The sequence below is a fragment of the Octodon degus genome, unplaced genomic scaffold (assembly GCF_000260255.1).
Source record: "Octodon degus isolate 3935 unplaced genomic scaffold, OctDeg1.0 scaffold00135, whole genome shotgun sequence".
Classification (NCBI taxonomy): Eukaryota; Metazoa; Chordata; class Mammalia; order Rodentia; family Octodontidae; genus Octodon; species Octodon degus.
The window spans coordinates 1,076,415-1,088,554 of NW_004524711.1; positions in this window are offsets into that span (position 1 = coordinate 1,076,415).

Below are 12,140 nucleotides of genomic sequence, written 5' to 3' on the forward strand. Positions count from 1 at the left end.
ATTTATTTATTGGCAGAACTGGGGATTGAACTCAGACCCTTGTCCTTGCCAGGGAAGCACTTATTCTACTGAGCCATCTCCCCGGCCCCTGAAATATATTTCAAATACATTCACATACTCATCAAAGACACTAAGTCTGTGTAAAAGGATTTATATATTAATTTCAATGAAGCATTTTTATGCTTAGAATGACTCAATGATCAAATATGTTGACCCATCCAATACATCCATAAAAGCCAGGCAATTCAAACATCAGAAAGCTCAAATATCAAAAATCATTATGCACCTTGTACAATACCTTGATTATTAAATGCCAATAAAAAATCCATTTATGTATGTAGATTTCTAAGTTATTATTCATTATTTATGACATGTGAGCATGAGTATTACAGATCACTTCTTTAAAATTACAAATGAAAACAGACAATTATTGTTAGCAAGATTATCTTACAAGAAGTATGAATTAAGATCTTTAGGCTAAAGCAAGAGACCCCCATGTGTTAATGTAAACCCTCAATAGCAAACAAAGACTACTGGTAAAGGTAATCATAGAATTATGAAGAAGCCAAGCACAAATACTTATGTCTCTTTCTAATAATTGTATAAAATGATTTATACATTATATTGTTGTTTTTATAGATACAATATGCATGTAATATATTTACCTACATAAGCAGAAAAAGAGGTATGTGAAGACAGAGTTGGGCTGAGCTAAAGAAACTTGTTAAATTCAGTAAATTCATAATTTAAAAATTCATTATTGAACTTGTGATTTTAGTCAATATAATATTTATAGCAATAATATTAAAAAAGGAAAATAAAGCACATAAATGCAACATTTCTGTATACTATGATGTATACCTGGAGATAAGTCTGATCAGATATAAATAATAAGGCCTAGAACGACTCCCAAATTTAAAAATTTTACAAATTGCGAATAAAATAATAATAAAAGTTTAAATCTTATGTTAGAAAGTACTTACAAAAAGAAAATAGTCAGTGAAGAACCAAGAGACAAAAATACATGAGTGATATAGAAAATAAAAGGAAAAATGACAGATATAAATTTAACTACTATAACATTAAATAAGAATCAATTATACATTATCCCTGCTTACTTTTAATAACATTTTCTGGGTTCCAAAATCTGTGTTGTTTGATATTAATATGGTTTTTCCTGTACTTGGTATTGCATTTTTTGCATCCTTTTATTTTCAACTATCACGTATCTATGAATAATAAAAAATGTACCTCCTGTGGACAGCATAGATTTGGATCATGTTTTAAAATCAGTGTGTCAGTGAAGTGCAGAACAGGTGTGCCATGCAGCGGACAGTCACAGGGAGGGAAGTCTTTACTGGGTCACAGGTGCCAGAGAAGGACAGGGCTTCACAAAACTTCTGCGAAGCAGAACCTGTACCAAGCAAGTGTGTGGTGCACCTTGGCAAACAAAGCTCAGCGTACTGTTCATGGAAGACAATGCAGTCTCGTGTTCCACAGCCGATACACACAGTGAAATTGGAGCTGCAGTGGCTGGCACCGTCCACTCTAACTGCTCACCAGCCATACCCATCCTTTGCCCACCTTGGGGTTCTAAACAATAACTAAACAAGTCTACATCTCAACTGAAAAAAAAAAGCTCCCACCCTTCCCCATGTAGCAGATATATGATCACAGTAGCCACCATATTACCCTTGCAGGTCATATTAATTGCTCTTCCAGTTATAGTCTCACTGGATGGTCTACTACATAAGAACAAATTATAAATTTAATAATAGCATATATAAAACTCAGAAGGAGATAGGAGTACTTTAGCTAAACATATGTATGTTCAAAACTTTCCCATTTCTTTTCAACTTTAATTGGTTCTGTTGGCTTTTTTAACAACTCACCTTCTCTTTTTATCTCATTAACTAGAGGGTGGTTGCCGGATAGCTCAGTTGTTTAAAGCACTGCTTGGGCAAAAGCAGTCAGACGCAGGGGACCAAGGTTCAATCCTCAGCTCCACAAGCCACACCAGACCTTCCCTTAAGGCAGCCTGAACTAGAAAAAAAAACATCTTTCTCTCTCATTATCTAGAATCTTAGCTCTTCTATGTTTGGTATCTAGTAAACTGACTCAAAATTGCACTCTCCAAGGCTCCATTCCTCCAATTCCTGGCCTTTTTCATGAGTGATTTTCCATTAGCCCTTTCAACGAAGCACAGACATACTTGGGAGTTCTAGACTTCATCCTCCTTGATGCCTCAATTGTAGAGCAGCAAGAGTTTCCCTTTGATATTTGGGATTCATTACTGCATCCAGCACACACACACACACACACACACACACACACACACACGCACGCATGCACGAACGCACGCACGCACACACGCACACACACTTTTCTCCTATGCTAATGACTCAAAAATGCCAGGTGGTAGTCTGCTCTTCTGGTGTGCTGGAACAGTAACTGCTCCCTGGTGAAGCATTCTACATGAGACACTAAGAGCTCCAAATCTGCAGTCCTCTAAACTGCTGGAATCAAAAGCAAAATGTTTATCAGTGCAGGCAATTTTTCCCACATCCATCCTTCCTTAACCTGGGCATTCTGGGTAAGGGAGATAGCACCACCTATGGCTTTCTGATGTATAGCACATACCTTGTCCTGTGAGATAGAATCCTTCCCTTTCAGACTGTTGCTTCCCACCCAGCCCCACAAGTGAGTGCTCAGTAGGTCATTCCCTCCTCCACTGCATCAACTACTTCTGAGTGGGGCGTGTGCAGTAAGACCAAGGACATAGACACATGCTTCTCTTATCAGCATGCTTCCTATGCAGTGAAAAGCGGTGCCCCCTGCTGTGGGCTAGAGTGTACACCACTACACCTCTACCCTGAAAGAGAAATGTGGTATAAGATACTAAAAGTAATGATGATTGCTTTCCTCCAGGAATATTGTTCGCCTATTAGTCAAGCTCTTGCCCCTGAGAAGTAAAATTATTTACTTATTTTTAATGTATTTGGTACAGGGTCTTACTACTCAGCTCAGACTCATAGTGATCCTCTTGTTTTCAGCCTCCCCAGTGCTGAGATCACAGGCATGCACCACCTTGCCCAGACTCTGTGGCCAGCTCAGTGTGTCCTGGGGCAGGGCTGGTGCAGCATGTGGTGCCAGGGATCAAACCCCACCCCTCTGCTTGCCTAAGCAGGCACTTAGTCTGCTGAGCTATCTTGCTGACTCTTGAAACAAAATACTTTAAAGGAGTGGTGAATCATAACTCAGACTGTTGATTTTAAAAACCCAAATATTAATTTATCTGTGCCATTTCCCAATACCTGACTCTACAGTACCCCTTGCAGAAGCACCCTTTTGTAAACAGTGGCAACCATTCTTTACTGGTAAAGTATTCTGATAAATATTTATTCAGTTTTTATTAGGTGTCAGCATCCTAGACCTCAGCACAGTACCAGTGAGTGCATTGAAAGGTAAATTGATCTCATGACACTTACACTGCAATAAAATTAATAAGGCATAGTAAACATATCAACAAAATGAATTTAAATGGTGAGTACTGTGAAAGGAAGAAGTGGGGCAATGGGATTGATGGTTAAGGAGAAGATCACGAATGATTAACTAGGAAGAGAGGGCAATATCAAGGCAGTAGCCATATGAAGAACTTCAGAACACCTGCCTTTTAATTTAGAAAAAAGAAAATTCAAAAACCTAGGCTCCTCTCCCCCACTCTTCTCCTTCCAATCAACTTCAATTACAATTAAATAAAAATTTTAAATGGCATTTGTTTCCTACTATTGCTGCCCTTTAAGCGGAGGGATAAACAGTAAGGTCAGCCTTAGTCATGGACCCTCTCTTATTATCCATTTTTGCAATTTGTCCCTGAAGATTTCCCACAGTAGAAAGTTGCAGGGCTTTGTCTTATACCCATTAGCTGCAAATTTCATCCTTGACAGCACCAGACCTGTAGAAAATGCCCTGTACATAGATATATCACCCTTCTCTACATATATCAAGCTCACAATGTCTTACATAAAAAAACTAGTTAATGTATAAAGTGTAAGTTTTGGGTTATTTGGATCAAGGAATGTACCATAGATGTTGTTTCTTTCTTTTTTTTTTTCTTTTTTCTTTTTTTTTAGGACAGGGTGTACAGGATCCCACTGCATAAATCGGACTCGCAGCGATTCTCCTGTTTGCAGCCTCCCAAGTGCTGGGATTACAGGCCCATACCACCATGCCCAGTCATCTCAGGGTGCCCTGGGGGTTGGGCCGGCATGGCAGGCCCAGGGATCGAACTCCTTGCCCCTGCAACTGCCTAAGCCGGTACTTTAATCCACTGAGCTATTTGGCCAGCCCTGTGGATGCTATGTTAAATAGCTTTTTTAAGTTTTTATTCATTATATCAATAGGAGCTTTTTGAGTTTCAGAAAATATAAAAATGACAGAGCAGTATTCCCATATGATGGAGTTACTTTGCAATATTCATACGAAAATTGAGACTCCTATCATACTATAGAGAAGCTGTGTAAGCAAAGAAACAATTTTGCTGTACTTAACATGTGACTGTACTTGTAACTTTTGTTATTTTTCTACTGCCTTGATATCCCAGAGCTTTTATTATAAAAATAGAATATGGAATTAAATGTTAATACATAAGTATAGGAAATAGGTATTACACATGAGAAATAGTCGAGATTTTCACTTCTTATAAATTATATTATTTTCTTAAACATTATCAGATTTGTATATTCAGTTTATAGAGCATCCTTTTAACAATCGTGTTTTCATTTTTGTAGTGAAAAACAGCCAAAAGTCATTCTATATCATTCATTTCAGGAAGAAAAATAATGGTCTTTCTTTCAATATTTAAAAAGGTCATCAAGATCACATGCTTAGCATTTAGCTAATATAGATTTCTGCCTGACCTGGGCTATTATAAATGTCTGAACTTTTTTTTTTTTTTTTAGAAAAAACAATTTCTATTTGCAGCTAATCAAATGAATTGTTTCTTTAAAATAGTAACCTAGCAACTTCAGACAGAAAATTAAATGATATTATGAAGAGATTTATCACAGACCCAGACCTAAATTCTTCATATGTTTCATAGTCTTGCTTCGGTCAAACAACTGTCAAAACCTTTTTCTGTCTTACAGCTGAAAAGGTAAGAATCTTTGTTTCACGGTTTCTGATATTGAAATGCCCCTAGAGAAAACAGTGATTATCCTTTAGATAAACAAGTTTGTTCAAGACCGATTTTAGTAAAACCATATTTCTCAAATAAACTCAAACTTATTATTAAATAATTAAATATTTAGCTAAAACTTTTAAAATCTTATTGGGTTGATAGCTAAATGATCTGAAGTTAACAAATATTGAAATGAAGTTCACCTGGCATCGTGTCTAATTACATTTCTCAGACAGAGACAGATAAAAGTAGTTAGAATCACTACTGTCACCTTCAGTCCTATAAGAGTCCACATTTGTGGCTTTCATCAAAAAAGCATTGAGTCAAGTTCTTCGAGGACATTCTATGATTTCAAGTCTCTTTCAACATTTCTCAGGTTATGTGACACAAGAGGAGGCACCTTGAGCTGCACATGTAAGCCTGACCCTACTATCTTCAATGTACAGTTTCAAGATCCCTATCCATTGATCAAATCAGGCCAAAGAAGCGAGAAAAAAATCCAATGATCAGATACAAATTTGAGCATTGGTATCTCAGTAAATTATCTAAATTAAAGTATGAAATAAACAATGGAATGGAAGGTGTCTCATGGAGGATTTCTAATCTGGCCTTAAGGAGAGCACATCAATAAGATGTACATAGAAAATAAACCTAGTTCCTTGAAGTTTTATAATTTGTAATACCACAGGACTTTTTACTTCTGTGATATTGATATGTAGTCCACATCTTGAATCTTGTAGTTCACAATCAGCTCCCAAAAATCAAGAAAACCATTCATATCATGTTTTTGTGTTGAGTATTCCACAAATTTCCCGTACTAAACTTGACGGTTAGAAAACTCCTAGAACTACTAACTAGTGCATATTGATTTTCTACTTTCCTTCTTATCATGTATGAATTTATTCACAGTTAAAAGAAGTTGGTTAGAACAGGAGCAATGTTGAAAAAAATCATTAATATATGGAATAATATGCTAAGAAGCAAGATACAGCACAATTCAATTCAATTTGGAAGAAAAATGAATCCTCTATCTTTAACTGATTAAAAACTACCTTGTAGTGATGATATATAACCTGTATAAATCTCATTCACAATAAATGCTAGATGCTATACCAAGGTCCATACATATATTATTTCATATTATTTTCAGAAAAACTACAGAGCAGAAATTATTATTATATTTTATTTATATATGAAGCACATATAGGGCTTAGAGGGGTTACACAATTTTTCTAAAGTTATTTCCAAAATAATCAAGTTGGATCCAACCCAGGTCTTCACCCTCCAGAGTCAGTGGGCTTATGAATCATGTCATGCAGCCTTTCAATAGTCCACTTTCAACTCACAAATTCAAGTATATCTAGACAACTTTGCATGTCTAATTCAAGCAGGTTTAATTTCTGCAAGGTGTTTTGTTTGTTTTTGTTTTTGTTTTTTTTTTTTGTCCTGCTGAGCCCACCCTGAGAGCAATGCTGGTGCTACATGTGGCCCCAGGGATGGAACCACAGTCCCCTGAACCTGCCTAAGCTTGCCTAAGCAAGGCATGTTAGACCACTGAGCTATCTTGCTGGTCCCTCTGCAAGGTTATGTATTTAAACAAGCAACTCCTTAACTCCTGTATACCATTTTCTCACATTTATAATTATAATTTGACTCTAATTAGGCAGAACTGGCCTTTCCTATAACAGAACTGCTCCCCCACTGACACCCAAACATAACACTGCTTTTAGCAAGATAGATATTTATTTTCAAAAGAGGAAAGGTTCAGATGTAGAGTTCAGAGCTGATGAAGCAGTACTTCAGATATTAGTGATCCAAGCTTCATTAAGCTTTATCGTTTCATACTTCTTAATCTTTAGAAGCATTTCTACTGTCAGTTTTGCTTTGTAGTCCAAGATGACTGCAAAGTAGCCACCACCTAGTGAGAGGCAAAATGAAAGAAGAGTGAATAAGCAGAAGTAAACCCTCAAAGAAATTGTAACACCAAGGAAAGCTGGAAAGTGGTCTTCCAAAGGGCAGGTAAATCAGCAGTAATTGACAATATACCAATAGCTACCAGTTTCTGCCAGTGACTATGTGAGATGACAGCAGGAAGCTTGCTTGATCTCTATCTTAAGAAACTAAGTCCAGCCTAAATCTACCATACAAGAAGAATAGGATCTTTGACATTATAAGGTATATTTATTGATGCTTTAAGAAACTATTGGGGCCGGGGAGATGGCTCAGTGGAATAAGCACTTCCTTAGCAAGCACAAGGGTCTGAGTTCAATCCCCAGTTCCACAAAAAAAGAAAGAAAGAAAGAAAGAAAGAAAGAAAGAAAGAAAGAAAGAAAGAAAGAAAAGAAAAGAAACTATTATGAGTAGCTATATTTGCAGCCATTTGTATTCCTTCTTGTCTCAGTTACTTTCTTATTCCCGTGACAAAAATATAAGATATTCATAAGTTACAGGGCAAAATATTCATTCTCACTCACTGTTTGGAGAGGATTCCATCCAGAGTCAGCTGGCTCCAGAGTAGGACAACTAGGAAGGGGAGAAATAATTCATGGTACAGAAGTCAAAAAGGAAAAAGGTTTACTCTTTCTCTATTCATTCCACCCAGGCTACAAGCCTGTTGCTGTTACCACCTACTGCAGGGTAGATCTTCTCTCTACAGAAAATCCATCACTCACATCCAGAGCTATGCTAAGTAAATCAGTGGGCTGATCCAGTACCACACACCCATAATTCAGTGGCACAGTCCATGATCCAGTCCCACCTATACCTGCAAATCCCCATCTACAAGCCCGAGTCTTTGGGGAGACCTCTATGTATATGTCATAACATCTCTTTGCTATTATTTTGAGTAACTGTTATGTATTAAAAAGTATCTACAATAAATATTTGCCGTGACTTCATGGGATAGAATGAAAGTTTACAAGTAGAAGTAGATTCAATATTAAGAAATAATGCCAAGATCGCTCAGAAAAATAAACACACATCTGTTACTAATGACTATATGAACTCTAGTGAAAAACAAGATAAATAAATATTAAAATGCATTAAATGGCTACATTTTTCAAAAGTATTGAGCAACTTAGTTTAAAATAATTTTAAATTGTCCCAAGTAGTCTTAAGAAATTATAGTTTATGTAAAAATAATTTTTCTTTCAATCAATTCATCATTTTTAAGCCCATGAGTACAAAAGAAATAATCAAAACTTCATAAAGTATAAAGAATTTTATTGGAACAAAGACACCAGAGGTGAGGTATGTGATGTATCCTGCAGCTCTCTTTTGATCTCAATGTCTTTAGTGTGTGGCGTTCACAAGAAATGATGCATTTTCCATAAAGTCACCTGTGCCTTCACAAGAGCTTAAAAATCCAGTTATAGGTTTAAGCGCTTTCAAAGCTGGTTGAAAGAAACAATAATTAGCAAATAATTTAGTTAAACTTAATTTGCAAAGAGAGTTAAAGAACAGGAGGCCTGGAATGCTGAGTCAATTTCAGCCTCAAATTGGAAAATAACAGTATTAACAGAGTTATTAAGAGAAAAATAATTTGCTCGTGTTATTGCAAAGCATTCTAACAAAGTGATGTTTATTATTAAAATTATCTGTAGTTTGAATTTTTTCATGATATCTTACATTAATTGATTTTTGAAATGATTTTATCTTTATGGCTTCAGTTTTTTTTTTATAAAAATCTCTGAACTAATATTTTAAAATAATTGTGTTGCAATTATATGCACAATAAATCAAACCTGTAAAAACTCAGTCTAGACTTACAGGCATTGTGTGACATGAAGACTTCATCAAACAGCAGAAAGAAGGGTAAGTTCTAAAGTTACACTGTGATTCTTTGGCGTAACCTGTGTACTATATAAAGTTATCTCATCCCTTAAAATTTCATGAAATTGATATGGTAAATTGAGATAATAAGGTTAAGCCTGGCTGTATAATTCCTGCCTTTTAAATCAATTTTATTTATTTTTATTTGTACATGTTTTTGAAACATGCTGAATACATCTATCCTAGGTGATTGGTATATGTACATATCGTCTCAGGGGTATTTTTTTAGTTGTTTGTTTGTTTGTTTGTTTTGCTTGTTTCTTTGGGTTTTTTGGTGGGGGGAACCAGGAATTGCCAAGGAAGTGCTTATTCTACTGAGCCATCTTCCTGGCCCCTCATGTCTTAATTCTTTTTACCTTTCATTCCTCTCCCTTCCATTCTCTCCCTGCATCTCTAGATCCTTTTCCTGTCTGCAACATGACTGCCTCCCTGTTCTCTATTATCTAATATGCATTTTGCTCTTTAAATTACATACATTCAAAGAGAGCCAGCCCAAGTCCAGGCCCAGTGAGTGTGTGGAGAGTTTCTGCGCTCTCCTGTGCCCACTGGACCCCTCTGGACATAGCCCAGGCCTGATGCATGAGTGAGAACTTCCTCAAAACTCTCAAGATCCCTCCACCCCTACAGACCAAGTCCAGGTCTGGTATGTGAGTGAGAACTTCCATCTTGCCCGCAGGACCACTCCACCCTTCTGGACCCAGCAAAGGCCTGGCCTATGAGTGAGAACTTCCACAGTGCTTTTGGGATATATCCAGACCCAACAAATTACCAGGTCCAGCTAGTGTATGGGAGAGCTTCCCAGCTTCCCTGAATGCAGTGGAACCCTCTGAACCCAGTCCAAGCCTGGAAGTGAGTGAGAATTTCCACCACTCTCTCCAGACACCTCCAGACCAAGGCTGGGCCTGGCACACAGGCCTGGGGTAAAACTGCATCTGAAGTCCCTCGAGGAGGCTAGGATCCAGAAATACCCAGCTAATTTAGAAGGAGAGCATCTTGCCAGAGGGGCACAGCAGGTTTAATTCCAAGAGCTGCAGCAGAAGATGAGCACATCAGCCAGACCCAGACCAGGCATAACTGAATTAATTCAAACTGTGTAGATCTTTACCCAAATTTCACTACATGCTAAGGTTATAACTACAACAAAGCTTTACACCAAAGGTAAGAAGACGGTGCTATACAAAATGACAAAGAGAAGGAAGAAAATATAATTTCAAGCCCCAAACCTACTGAGAATAAGTGCATAACACACTAGCACACAAGAAATTGGGAAGAACACAGGGGAAATGTCTGAATTAATAGTATCATGAGTAAAGAAACAACTGCACATAGGCATAGAGGAATTCAGATCAGAAATAACCTCTGAAATAAAAAAAAATCTCTGAATTAATAGACTGTGAAGTAAAGAATCAAATACAGAAGCAGATAGAGGAAATCAGATCAGAAATAATCTCTGAAGTAAAAGAATTAATAACTGCTTCTCAAGAAGACACATAAAAAAATAGAGGTTAGAAAAACAATGGAATCCTTCACTTAGCAATATAAGAAAGAAATAGATCACAGGAAGCAAAGGGAAAGAGGGATAGAAGAGCTTAATATCTCAATCACAAGCTTGCAAGACGATTGACTGAAAGTGAAGATAGAGTTTCAGATCATGAAGACACCATTTCAGCTAGTGAAAAGGTAAGAAAAAATCTCTTAAAAACAACTAGGATGCAGGAATAAATAATTCATAACCTGCAAGATGATGCAAACATGAACAACTTGAGACTAATAGACATCAATGAGAAAGAAGGAGTCAACACAAATGATATGAATAGAATATGGGCAGAAGTAATAGCAGAAAATTCCCCAAATATGTGGAAGAAATCTGACATTCAGGTAATCAAAGCATACAGAAATCCAAACATCAACCCAATTAAAAACACAATGAGACATATAATAGTCAAGATCCCAGAAATCTAGCACAAGAACAATATTCTAAAAGACACTAGAGTAAAGAAGCAGATCACATTCAAAGGAAAACCCATCAGAATTATGGCCGATTTCTCTTCACATGCCATGAAGGCAAGAAGAGCATGGAGCAGAGTACTTCAAGTCCTCTATGAAAACAAATTCCAGCCCAGACTATGATACTCTGCAAAACTCTCTTTCAAATATGATGGAGAAGTGAAATACTTCTGTGATAAAGAACAGCTAAAGAATTTCAGGATGACAAAGCCAAGCCTACACAGACTACTAAAAGATCTTCTAGAGAGGGATCAAAATGATCAGAAATCCATGAAAGAAAACAGAAGGAACCCACTAAATAGGGCAAACAATTATACACAGGAGAAAAAGGAGTGAACAACACCAGGTAAATAGCATGAAAATCATAAGCCATTATGTCCCAATTATCATCATCAAAGTAAATGGACTCAATTCACCAATTAAGAGAAATAGACTGGCACAGTGAATTAGGAAACAAAATGCAACAATATGCTGTAGACAAGAGATACATTTAATTCATAAAGAAATTCATAGGATGAAAATCATAGGATGGAAAACAATGCTACACTTGCCAGCACCTCAGAAAAAAACAGTGGTAACAATCCTGTTCTCAGACAGTCTCAACATCAAACCAAGAATGATCAAACAAAATAAAAAAGGCCACTATAATCTGGTTAGGGGAAAAATTCAAAAGGAAGAGGTAACACTCATAAATATGTATGCACCAAACACAGGAGCACCCAACTATATAAGACAAATCTTAGTAGACATGAAAAATTTAATACACAATACCACAATCTTAGCAGAAGACCTTTACACCTCTTTATCCCAAGCAGACCACAATTTAGCAAAGAAGTAGCAGAACTGAACCAGATCTTTGAACAAATGAACTTAGTGGACATATACAGAGTGTTCCACCCAACCACAGCTGAATGCTCATTTTTTCAGCTGCACATGGGTCCTTTTCTAAAGTAGACCACATACTAGTCCATAGATCATGCTTAAGTATGTGTAAGAACACAGAAATTCTTCCATGCATATTATCTGACCACAGTGGAAGGAAACTGGAAGTAAATGACAAAAGAAAACCCCTAGATATATGGAAACTAAACAACACACAACTCAGAAAACAATGGGTAACAGA